This window comes from Macrobrachium rosenbergii, chromosome 10 (genome assembly GCF_040412425.1).
Source record: "Macrobrachium rosenbergii isolate ZJJX-2024 chromosome 10, ASM4041242v1, whole genome shotgun sequence".
NCBI classification, from domain to species: domain Eukaryota; kingdom Metazoa; phylum Arthropoda; class Malacostraca; order Decapoda; family Palaemonidae; genus Macrobrachium; species Macrobrachium rosenbergii.
Window position 1 is genome coordinate 24,267,188 of NC_089750.1, and position 12,865 is coordinate 24,280,052.

Consider the following 12,865-nt stretch of genomic DNA (forward strand, 5'->3'; position numbering starts at 1 on the left):
CAAAAGTTACAATTAGAATAATTAAAGCTTCAGACTCATTCAGTAAAGCCCCACCCATCTGCAGGGGAGGATGGGGTGGAAAATTTGTACGACATCTGCTAATCAGTGGTGTTTTCATTTTACTGGAGTTCAGCCTCATACCTCACCGACCACACCATTCACTTATCCACTCCATGTCCCGATTGAGGCTGAGGGCAGCTTCATTTCTCATAAATGGAGACTTCACTACACCCACAAGTGTTGCATCATCGGCATACTGAACAATCTTGTTTTCCAGGCCAACAACCGTATCACTGTTTACACCCAAAATAATAGTAGACCAAGAACATTACCCTGTGGAACAATAGGTCTTGGTTCACTAAAGATCCCATTAACAGCAACTCGCTGCTGCCCTACCTGTAAGGAAATCTTGAAGTAATCCTAAAACATATCAACCCACTACAAGATTCTGAAGTTTATAAATAAGTTCCTTGTTATTTATTAAATCGAAAGCAGCACTAAAGTCTATTTGAATTACTCTGCAGCCAAAACCCTTAAAAAGGTTCCCTTGCAAATGGCATGTCAAGTCTAAAAGAGCATTACAGGTACCTAACTGCTTTCTATAGGCATATTGACTACCAGCTAACAATCCTTTAGATTCCACATACTTATATAGTGGCTTAAAAATAAGTTTTTCAGCAACTTTGGAGAGCACAGGGAGAATAGAAATTGGCCTGTAGTTACTGCAGTCTCCAGATACGCCACTCTTTTGAACATGCACTGTATTGCTAACCTTGCACTCATCCGCAAAGATACTACGTCGACACAGTAATCTATAGAGTAAACTAATTTTGGGAGACAACACACCAGAATCTTTTTAAAAAATAAAGGGAAGAACCCATCAGGATCATCTTCACCACAGCTGTCAAGATTATCCAGAATTTTCTTAACATCCCTAGAGCAAAATCCAAATTTTGTAAGAATAGGTTCAGGATGACAAGTATCAGGGAGAGGGATATCCTCAGCTGATTGCTTAGCTTCATAAGCTCAATTAAACAGTTCAGCCTTTTCCCTAGGGCCAGTAATCAATTTAACACCATCTGTTAGTAGTGGAGGAATTGAAGGCGAGTCTGACCCAAAGATAGATAGATACCTATTTGCTCCACCACAGATGAGGCCGAGTAATTCCTTCACGGAATTATTGTAATTTCTCTCGGGTGTATGGTAAGTTCTATTCGCAGCATGGTGAAAGTCAACAAAAATAATGTAATTTTTATGTGAACAGTTTCGTCTCCATGTATTGAATTTGGTCTGTTTGTCACGATAAGCTCTTCTACATGTATCATCAAAACATGGCTGGTCACTTGTCCTGAATTTTGTGACCTTTTTAGGGACATACCTTATTAAAATAGCCATCAACATTTCATTTAACTTCTTGGGATCAAGATCTAATATAAATTAGCATGTGAAATGATAAGTGCCTGACAAGCTTCAATAATGCGATCCCAGTTGGCTGTAGATTTCAGTATATTCCTAATGGTGGCATTAGGGATATTCTGGTTGACAGATATATCCGTCTCAATGGCGCAATAATCAGAAGTGCCTATATATTAACATGACCTTGGATTTAACAATAGCTGGAACGTCTGTGAATATGAGGTCTAATCTATTACCAGAAACATGCATGGGTTCCTCAATTAGCTGGACAAACTCGGAGAATAAACAGAACTCAAGAGCAGACCGGCCATGTTGATGTGTGAAATTTGAATTTACCACTCGCTGTTCTTTACATTACAGTGTCCACAAATAATGAATGAAGCTTTTGAATCCTAAGACAGCCATACTAATCCTTTCCAAGAGACAGTCATATATAGAATTGTTGATATTTGGATTGCGGTAAATAACAAATACGTAAGCACTGTAGAACTTACTGAAAATTTTAAAACAAAGAACTTCATGGCAGTTACACTCGAAATTTTTTTGACAATAAATAGGTCATCGGGACCTAGTGTATACAGCCATACTATGCTCATGTGGGATGTTACGATGATAAATTAAAATCTGGGCAGTCAAATCCTGGGATTAGCAACTCAACCTTTGACTTGTTACTACTTACTAGAAACTCGGATAAAAACATCAAATCGTAGTTACAGGCACAACTCTGGGTATCAAGAAAATTTGACCTTCAGCCTCGAAATATTTGAGTAAAGTGCTTTGCAGTTTCTCTTACTGGGAAGAGTAACAGACCCAGGATGCAGCTCAGTATCTCGCAAAAGAATTAAATGAACAACATAAAATCAATAGCAAAACTATTAAATAAACTCATAACAACAGTAACATTGTAAAAATCAGCAGAACAATAAACAATAATATCAACAACAGTATTTACATTGTTTACAAAAATTCTGTTGAAGTACTGTACGTATAAGCATCACCATATGTCATTGAAAAATACGCCGGAAGCAACTGGTCGAAAAGGTGGGGCTGGCCCACCTTGTAAGGCAAATAAAAAATTTGCCAGTTTGCCACAACTGGGGGAGGACAGTCAGAATGGATTTAGAAATTATAAAACACTTGGAAGGAAAAGATTAGGTAAAGACGAGGGGACCTTCCTGATAATCCACCAAGCAACTTTTGCTTTCTCATCAGCCTGTCTTACACACTTTTCGAATAAAACAGGAAAGTGAACAAAAAAAGAGGATAAATGCCTGATTATACCCTTAAGCAAGGGTACTCAAACCCAAAACCATGGAAGGCCACGGTAAAATGGCTATGGCACAGTCGAAGGTTAGAGAACAAGGTTTGTATTCAGAGTAACCATCTCTTAGAAGGGTTGCCTACCAAGGTTAAAGGGTCCCTTCTGCCCACTGGTTTGATTTCGGAGTTTTCTCCTAGAAGAGTTTCCTGCCAGGTCTAAAGAGTCTCTTCTACCCTAATAACAACAAAAGAATGACTTCATGAAAAAATAGATCATCAAAGGAAAGTATGTTAAGAGTGTATCCTCCAGTAAGGGAATTCAAATCTAAGAGTATGGAAAGCCAGGTTGCAGAGGCCCAATATGTGAGGATATTGTGTAAAATTGACCGCTTTCATAACAGTTCCACGTAGCACCTGGCGAAGAGCGGCAAAAAGCGGCCCAGATACTACAGTTAGTTTATGAAAACGATAACTCTAAGGGAAGACTGTTGAGAACGCCATTCTGCCATAAATTGTTTTTGAGAGTGAATTTTATTACAAGCAGTAGGGTGGATGATTCACACTGAGCGAGCCTAAGAAGACATTCTGTCAAAGGAAGCTTTCAAAAAATAGAATGCCCTTATGTAAAAAGTTTGGAAGGTGCTAAGATATTACGATAAGTCACCTAGCAAATCTTTCTCAGCACCAGTGCACCAGTTCAGTTCTGTTATATGCTGTTTTCAAATAACAAAAGCATGGAGAAAATTAAGTTTCAATTACTTAATCACTTGGCAGTTTTATTAAATTTTTCATTAGATCCATAGTACGTTTACCTTCATGACCTGTTCCTTATTCCAAATATAATCCTGCTCAACACATTATCTCAGCACATTCCATCTTTATCTTTTTCTATGTGTTCCATCTTGCTGTTTTCATGTTATCTTTATACCTTATTCTTTCCGTTAATTTTCAAATATTAATTTCCATATTTTCAAACTTCACTAGTCCACGCAACTTCTTTCCGTACCACCAATTAACACCTGAGATCTGCAAGCGTCACTAATTTAAGTTTCCATTCACAATCTGTTCGTTTATCCATTAATACGTCCTAGAAAAAATTCATGTCATTGTATAGGAATTTTACATCAAACAAGACATCCATATTCATATAATTATGTACAGTATTAATTTTCATCATGTAAACTTATAATCGCTCATTGCAGGTTTCATCCATGAATTACAATATCAGGGATTTTCAGGTTGCATTCTATCAGTGCGTTTTTTCTATAAGTTTATGTATGGAAAATCAGAACTTTCCCTTTTAATGTTAATTTTGGCAAAAAAAAACAACTTGAGGGGGTATATATACATATATAAAGTATGTATGTGTGTGTGAGTTGCATGATGGCGAATTTTTTGTTATTTTGTTGCTATATTAAGCTGTCCTGCCAAAATTCTGCCAAATTGTTTTTTGCCAAAATTAAGATTGAAAGGGAAAGTTTTGATTTTCCATACATAAACGTAGGGAATTAGAGGTGTGATTTGACACAAGGAGATATGTGGATTTATGTATATGCATAAATATATATATATATATATATATATATATATATATATATATATATATATATATATATATCTATATATCGATATATATATTTATAGATATAGAGATATATAGATATCGATATATATATATATATATATATATATATATATATATATATATATATATATATATATATATATATATATATATATATATATACTGTATGTATATATATGAGAGAGAGAGAGAGAGAGAGAGAGAGAGAGAGAGAGAGAGAGAGAGAGAGAGAGAGAGAGAGAGAGCTATCCATGTATTATCTTTCTTGTGTCAAATCACAATTCTATTTCCCCGTATCAAGCCTTCTGTTACTTACCTCACTTTGTCTCAGAATCCTCCCCTACACCTCCAGATGTATAGTATGTAGTAATATTATACCTTTGTAGGTCGTGCACTTCCCTCCCACTTTCATTTATGCCGTCGTTCACCATACTTTTCAGTCTAAGAGCCGTATCGCATATTTGACGCTTTTTCACTAACCATCGGGAAAAAAGGTATTAAATCGTTGAAGAAAGTTAGTTCAAAAATTTGATGTAGATAATATTTTTATCATTAGAATTACAATTCATTTTGTTATTAGAATTAATTCCCTTCTTGGGGAGGGTTTATTATTTTTCTATTAGTTTGCTGCACGATTTGTCAGCTTCTCAATATGGATAAACAGTTGTAGAATATTATCAATTCCAAAATTAATAAAAATATATTAGCCAGTGTTTCTCATCTGCAAGTCTGAGTATTTTGTCAGAGCAATCAGTGAGTGTTTTCACTTTTACTAATTACATGATTTCCTCATGTAATCATGGCACTGTTCCATTGAAACTGACACATTTGTCTTGTGTTCTGAATCATATAATTCTAAGACTTGCAGATGAGAAATGCCAGTTAATATATTTTTATTAATTCTGAATTTGATAAAATTTTACATTGTTTACCCATAATGAGAAGTTGACGAATTGTGCTGCACACTAATAGAAAAATAACCCCTCCCAAAGAAAGGAATTTAGGGAATTAAACCGAATAGATTAAAGATGGCATCGGCCGTTAGTAAAAGTTGAACAAAAAATATTTAACTCAGCTCCTTTCTATATTATAATGACATGAAATAACCAACAACAGTGAGAAATTTTGTGCAACAATAATGGGAATGCTGTTGAGAGGAACTGCATGTGTCATCTATCAGACCGCAGGGTTGGGGAGAAACGAAAATAAACAGTTCAATCTTTTATAAATATTTCAAGTTGCTGCAACCCTGACAAAAATTTGCTCCCGACTAGAACACGGCCAGCCGTCTGTAGTTTGAAAGCATCTTCACCGTCATAAAAGACAGTTATTTCTCATCAGTTTTCCTTACTAGGAGCCTAATTTCAAGTTACTCGGTGACCACCATAACAGCGTCTCTATAGAAATATCATTGCCTCCTAGCGCCATATTATTCCTCAGTATTGTTACAGCTTTTCTGACAACCTCAACAATCACTTCAACCATGATTTTCAGATTAACACATTTGTTCAACCCTCACACCGTTCAGGTTTGACTAAGATATTGCTTTCTCAACCTCAGTTTTAAACACTCCATTACCACAATTGTTCTTTATCTTTAATCCTAATGTAATACGTATTTAAGAATTGCTCTTTACAGTCAATTACTCCGAGCAGAACAAAGGTACTAGCTCTTACTTTTGAATTTAAATCACTCAGCCTAGTATTGTTTCCCTCTAAAAACAAGCTGGGCAAAGTACTTCGTTTTCTCTGTTTTTACTTTCAACCTGGTTCAGATCTTGGCATGGAAAGGTACTTTTCTCTTTTTTATTCCCAAATTCAGATTCAATGATGTGCGTGGAAAACACCCACAAATATGTAATTTGAGAAGCTAAGAATTCATTGTGCACATAATATAATTTACATAGATCTGAAAAGTCCGGTTAGTAGTTTTGGTGTAGTTCAGCCAGAAAGAACAAAAAAGTGTTTAATAATGCATTATTAATGAGGGTATAGGTCTGTCTTAGTTCAAGTAAACTATCTGAATTTTGCAGATGTATAATATATGTAAGAATGGCAGCATGGATGGTATGATGTCAGACAGAAACTCCTCCTAATCCAGGGGCAAATCGTGGTGTGGAAAGGAATGATATTTTCACTTTGAATCTAAATTCAGACTCAAGGGTGTCAGTGGAAAACGTACCGAAAAGTATAAGGATCCAAGAAGTGTTCATTGCATGTTGGCCATTGTATGTATGTACATCTGGTTAATGTGGAATTTAATGCAGTATTTTCCAACAAGAAATGAAAAAGTGAATAATACCACTCTCTCAGATTGAGGTTGGGTCTATTCCCAAGTAATATATATCTAAATTTTGATAGATATTTGTATATATACGGTGAAATGGACTTTTATTTTTCATGACAGAGTGGGTGGTATATTGCCGAAAAATTGTTCTTCCTGACCCAGGACCAACTCCTGGTATGGAAAGGATGGATTTATCATTCCATTCCCAAATTATGGCTCAAGGTATTTAGCTGGTAACGTATCCAACAAATTTGAGGGAATTTAAAAGCTCAGAGTCCATTCATGTTGACTTGTTTTTAACATACAGTAACATTTATTCTGTCATTTGTCCTCACACTTTGTCTTATGTGTCTGTAAATAAAATTTCTCTTCATTCTTCATGTATCAAATGTAGAGACTTTAATATATGTTGGTCTGATGATAGGGCTGTAAACCCCTTGCCCTTGATCCTAGTTGACTCCTTGTCTGATTATGGGGCTGTAAACCCACTGCCCTGATTATGGGGCTGTAAACCCACTGCCCTTGGCCTTAGTTGAGTTCTTGTCTGGTTGGCAGTCAACCTCTTGTTCTTGACCCCAGTTGACTTCTTATCTGATTGCTGCCTATAAACCCTCAGTCCTTGACGCTTATTTGACTCCCACTAGCTGGAGCAACCAAAGAACGTGTTGTCTAAAAACCTTATGCAAAATGATAATAACCTATTGCACTAGATCAAAGCCGATTGTTCTTTTTATGTTTATGTTCTTGTGAGAAAAGTATGGAGTCATTTATTTCCTGATGAGACAGTTCTCAAGATAATAAGCATAGGAATTAAACAATTATGAGAAAAGTGTGTCGAAGTAATCATATATTTGAAAGAGTACAATTTCCAACATCATACTTATATTTAGCAAGGAAACTCAGCGCAGTTGATAAGTTTTCCTCAATAGCACCAGTATCGTTTGACGTAATTAGGCACTGATCCTGATTTGGCTATACCAACATTTTGAAGTTTATATCTATTACACAGTATTATATTTTGATTTCCACCATGTTCACTTAGAATTGGTAATTCAAATTAAATGCTGTCAGTGATGTCATTAGTATCGTGAAGTTGCGTAAAACTACCTGATATTCAGAGTGTAGCCTGACCAGGTAGACCTTTAAGTCTGTGCAAGTACTAGGTTCCAACATCTTTTATGACCTGTGTGGGTCAGTTGGTAGTGCCCATACCTTTCATAAGGGAGTCCTGGTTTCGATCCCAGTGTAAGTTGGAAATTTATTTCTTAATACATATGGTTCGTGGGTGTGTTGATTTTTATCATAATCGGTCACTGGTAGGCCTGCAGTCGGGTAAATCTTGCTGGTTTGCAAGGTGTGCATTCTGTCCAGGTAAAGCCCTAGGGACTGAGCTAATACTTAGGGTCAAATTCCTTTTATGACGTGTGTGGGCCAATTGGTTTTGTCATTGCCGTACATCAGAGAGTCCAGTGCTAGATCTTGGTATAGTTTAAAAATTTATTTCTGATAAACACAGTAATGAGTCGATTTCCATCATATGTATTCAGAAGGGGTAATTTGAACGAAATGCTATGAACTGAGTTACTGGTGGGCTAGGATATTGGGTAAAACTCGCTGGAACACATGGTGTTCATCCTGCTAAGGTAAAGCTTCAGGTACACAGTCTGTGTTAGATTTTAGACTCCAGTTTCTTTCAAGATGCGTGGTAACACCTTTGCCTTTCGTTTGGAAGTCCAGGGATCATTCCTGACGTGAGTTAGAATTTTATTTTTATTAAACGTGGTATTCTGTTGATTTCCATCATTTCTATCGAAAGCCTGCAATTTGCATGATTAGCTATCAGTTGAGTCAGTGGTCAGTCGGTTAGTTGGATAGTTAATAAAACTCACTAATATGCAAGGTGCACAGCTGGTCAAGTAAAGCTTCAGGTATTGTGTAAGCGCTTAGGTTCCAACATCTTAAATGACCTGTGTGAATCAGTTTGTAGTGCCTTACCTTTCATTTGATGGTCAAGGACTCAATCCCAGTGTCAGGTAGAAATTTATTTATTTTACATACGGTGTTGTTTGTTGAATTATATCTTATTCAGAAGGGGATAATTCGAATGAAATGCTATAAATTGAGTCAATGATGGGTCTGTTAGTTGGATAAAACTCGCTGGTACACAATGTGTGCATCCTGACCAGGTAAAGCCTCAGGTGTGTGTGACTTCTTTTATGGTCTGTGTGAGTTGGTTGGTAACGCTTTTGCCCTTCACTTGAGTCCGGGGATCGATCCCTATACAAATTAGAATTTTTTATTACGTATGGTATTGTTTCATATATGTATATGTGTATATATTAATATATATATTTACTATATATATGTATATTATATATATAAAATACACTGTATATATTATATAATATATACATACATATAAATATAAAATTTATATATATATATATATATATATATATATATATATATATATATATATATATATATATATATATATATACAGTATATATATGTATAATTTGTTGAAAGCGGCCTTTTGCTCTCCATCCTTGCTAGTTTTGTTTTAGTGAGTTCATCTTCAACTACCGTGGCATTTTAAGACTTCATGATATGTCACTGCCTTTATAGCCGTTACGACTATTCATTGCAAGTCTTTAACTTTTGGCTGTTTAAGTGATTTATAATAATTATGCGAATTGATTTTCAGTTTTCCAGTGGCTAGTCAGAGTACTAGTGGGCGTTCTGTTATATGCTTTGTGAAATTTTTTTTATTTATTTTGACCCTTTTTTTTATGAAATATACGCTTTGGTTTATGTAGTATTCTCCATGTAATGATTTCTATGTATATCTACATATGTTGAATGTTGCTATAACAATAGTCTATGAGTGCCATGTTGTATGTTACAATAACAAGAGTCTATGAGTAGCAAACTCAGTACTGAGACTGGGCGTCTCCGTCCTGATTAAAATAAACATCCGTTAAGCAGTGCTATGAACTTTGTCCCCTTACATTAATTGGTCAAGCGTTTACAATTGTCAGCCCGCAGCAAGGACGTAGTAAAATAGAAATACTAAATTTACTGTGCGTCGTTTGTCGGCTCATGATTTGTGAGTTATATGCGCGCGCAGGCACACATACACAGAGGCAATAAAAAACCGGATTTGAATAGATCCTTTCAACTTGAAATTGGAAGCATACATATTTAAGATGATGGGTGGTACATCTGGGAATTGCTCACATCAGAACCCATACCCATGGTGAGTGAAAGTAAGTACCTGCTATTGCGTTCCTAATGCACATTATATGCTAAATTGCGACATGAGAGTACTTTTCGAGATGTCTCGGAGCAGTCTGCAGCCTTTCCCTTCCTACAGAATTGATACAGGTGCGCAAGGTTAACCTTAACCATTGCCATTAAAGATATGAATGTTAAAAAGATCTTTACAAGCTTTTATATTGTAAAACTGTTATCAGAAAATTTCACTGCATGAGGCATAAAAAAGTTTATGATAATCCATACCAAATGTTTCTTTCAAAAACGTCCATTTTGCGTAGGGTAAGGATAAGGAACTGGTCTTTGGAATGTAACCTTGTATGTTAGTGAAGGGTTAATTCTTACTCATGGGATGAACACAAGTCATGGTATTTGCTTTTTTTTTTATAGAATCCTGTCTTGATGTCAATGATAGATGGCACTAGTACGTGTTTTGATAGTAGATTGAAGACTATTGTGTCCAATGACGCAAATGAAATCAAAACTAAAAGGTATAGCAATCTTAAAAGTACAAAATGCTCTAGGTACACTTGTTGACCCTTGAATGAAGACTGAGGCTTCTGATCCAGCGCTGGTTTTGGTCTTGAGTGAGCCTTTCACCACAGTGTTTAACGGTCTCTCTCTCTCTCTCTCTCTCTCTCTCTCTCTCTCTCTCTCTCTCTCTCTCTCTCTCGTTATATCATGTGCGTTAAGATAAGAGCTGCAAGTTCTCGTTGCTGTGGTGGTCGTTTTTCGAAGTCATTTGGGCTTGGAAGTTGTTGGCATCTTTGACCCTCAGTACTTGCTGCAATATTTGCGGTAACCTTTAGCAAACTCTTCGTGTTTACCTTAGCGAACTGTTCGTTTCTGCCAGACAGGTATTTGAAATTTTTTGGTTCATAGTAACGTTATATATAATTCGCTTCTGTTGTCAGTATTATTTCGATTGTCTTCAATTTGTTTCAGAGTCGTCGGTGTTTAGGATTTTTTTTTCCACGTGAGTGGGAAAGGTTGTCATCAGAAGGATAATTATGCGCCGAAATATTGTACATTGAATACCAAAACAATAAGTATCACATGGGATCAGTTTTTACGTATATTGATAGTCAGCATTTCTTACGTAAAAGGGCGCATGAGAGGCAAATCTATAAATGAAAAGTAAAATATAAATGATTTATAGATAGTGTTAAAGAAAAAATTTCGAAGCAGCATTAATGTAACGTTAGTGCTGAATGGCCATGATTATCTTTGGTATATCCAAAATTAGTATGCAAGCAAGTTTGCGTTGATGCTGGCAGAGCTCCAAGAAAAATGCAGTGCAGTCGGGCTATGATTGCTGCGGTCAAAACCACTTTGAATACTTTTCTTCTTACTTACGCCTTACTCTGTCGCACTCACAGATGAGCTCGCGTTTGTGAGGTTTTGCTTTTCTTTCTTACGCCTCACCCTGTCGCAGTTAAATGTCTCGCCACACACGGACAAGTCCGTGTTTCTAACAGTTTTATACGCATATATGGAGAATTTAATTATAATTCTGTACCTGAAAGAAAATATTTTAGATATGTATACATATAATTATGAAAGTAAGAATGATGATTAACTAAAAGACAGATGTATATGTTATAAAAGGATATATGTGCATTTCTCCTCTTTTTGTAAGTATTTTTCTTTATTTTCTTTTACAGGGTGAAGGTAGGCATTTAGTACTCACCTGGCCCAGGTTTCCTCAAAGTAAGGTCATTATCTAATTTTCTCTATCTTGTCCGTTGTTTTTATTAATTTATTTTTTAAGCAATTTTTATCTTGTCTTTAATTGTTAGGTTTAATATTTAGCCAGTCACTTTTAACTCATTTCGTGCATTTCTCTGCAATTTAAAAAAAATTATTTGCGTAAATTTTGTGCGTTGTAACGTTGTCCTTGTTGACGTGTAAACCTTTGCTATTCCATATAAGGCATCTAACAGAAATTACCTTTATTGTTTTCAAGGAATTTCGTATTCAAGATTCTAATCAGTGCGCATACCCCGTCTTGTTGATTTAGTTTTGTTATTCATCTACTTATTTTGTTAGGTTTCCTTCCTGTTCTGGGTCCCTTATTGACCTTCTCCCTGTCACTAAGATTAGTTGCGCCTTGTCGCTTTTTTTTTTTTTTTTTTTTTTTTTTTCCTCGAGATGGTAGAACATTGTTTACGGCTATGCGAACAATGTCTTCAAACTGAAGGTCAGACGGTGTGAAAATTAAATAACTAATATTTTGTTTCACATTTGAATTTTCATAATTTAATTATGAAATATATGTATTTTTGTCCGTAAACACCGCAGTCTACTTATATTTTGTTTGCATTTGTATTAAATAAAAAAAAAAATTAGAACATCATGCCATGAACCAGTAAGTTCAGAACATTTTTCCCTAATGCTCTGCATTAATACCCTCGGAAAATTCACCAGTCATGGGCTGCATAATATATTCATTATGATTTACGAACCTTTGCCTTATATGAAATACAATCTGTCTGTTTTAACTTCTGTTTTCCGAGATTTGAACTTAACATAATGGTAGAAAAACTGTGCTGGTATCTTAGTTTCTTGTTCAGAAAAGAGGGAGTGGCATTTGAGATTACATCGTGCTTGACATAGCAGCTTAAGCTTAAGAAGGGGAGGGGCTCGGTTGAGGTAGGCGTGGCTTGTTCGGAATCTATCAGTAGCATCTTCACCTGATGCCAGTGGTGTGCGAGTCTTGGTCTAGTGAGCCCATAAGGAATTCACGTGTGCTAGTATTGCTCCGTACAATGAAGCCACCAGAAAAAAAGTGGCATGTTTCTGACTGTGGTATAACCATTTTTATATGTGTCCTTACGCTTTGTGGAACCTGGGGGAAAGCGGCGAGATCTGAGTGTTCCTTATCTTGTTATGTACAGGTAATGTGAACAGTCTTCATTACTCTTGCGACCAAAGATTGGCATTACCTCGTTACTTACCGTTGTCGTTTCTTTATTACAAAGTTTCATCTCATACTTGGATCCTTAGTGTTTCTTTTATTTAAATCTGGCTGTTATGTTTGGC

The 12,865-nt window shown here is 35.8% G+C and overlaps 1 protein-coding gene across 2 annotated transcripts in view; it reads left to right on the forward strand.

The window, feature by feature from the left end:
- The window catches only part of LOC136842563 (uncharacterized), a 616,302-nt gene that overhangs the window by 219,070 nt on the left and 384,367 nt on the right, over positions 1-12,865 (forward strand). Inside the window, exon 1 of one of the 2 annotated variants that reach the window (XM_067110027.1) lies at positions 12,439-12,720. The exons of the other annotated variant lie outside the window; for it this stretch is intronic. The gene's annotated coding sequence lies outside the window, so the exon portion shown is untranslated. Of the gene's footprint in view, positions 1-12,438; positions 12,721-12,865 lie in introns of those variants that run through there. 2 annotated transcript variants of the gene reach the window in all.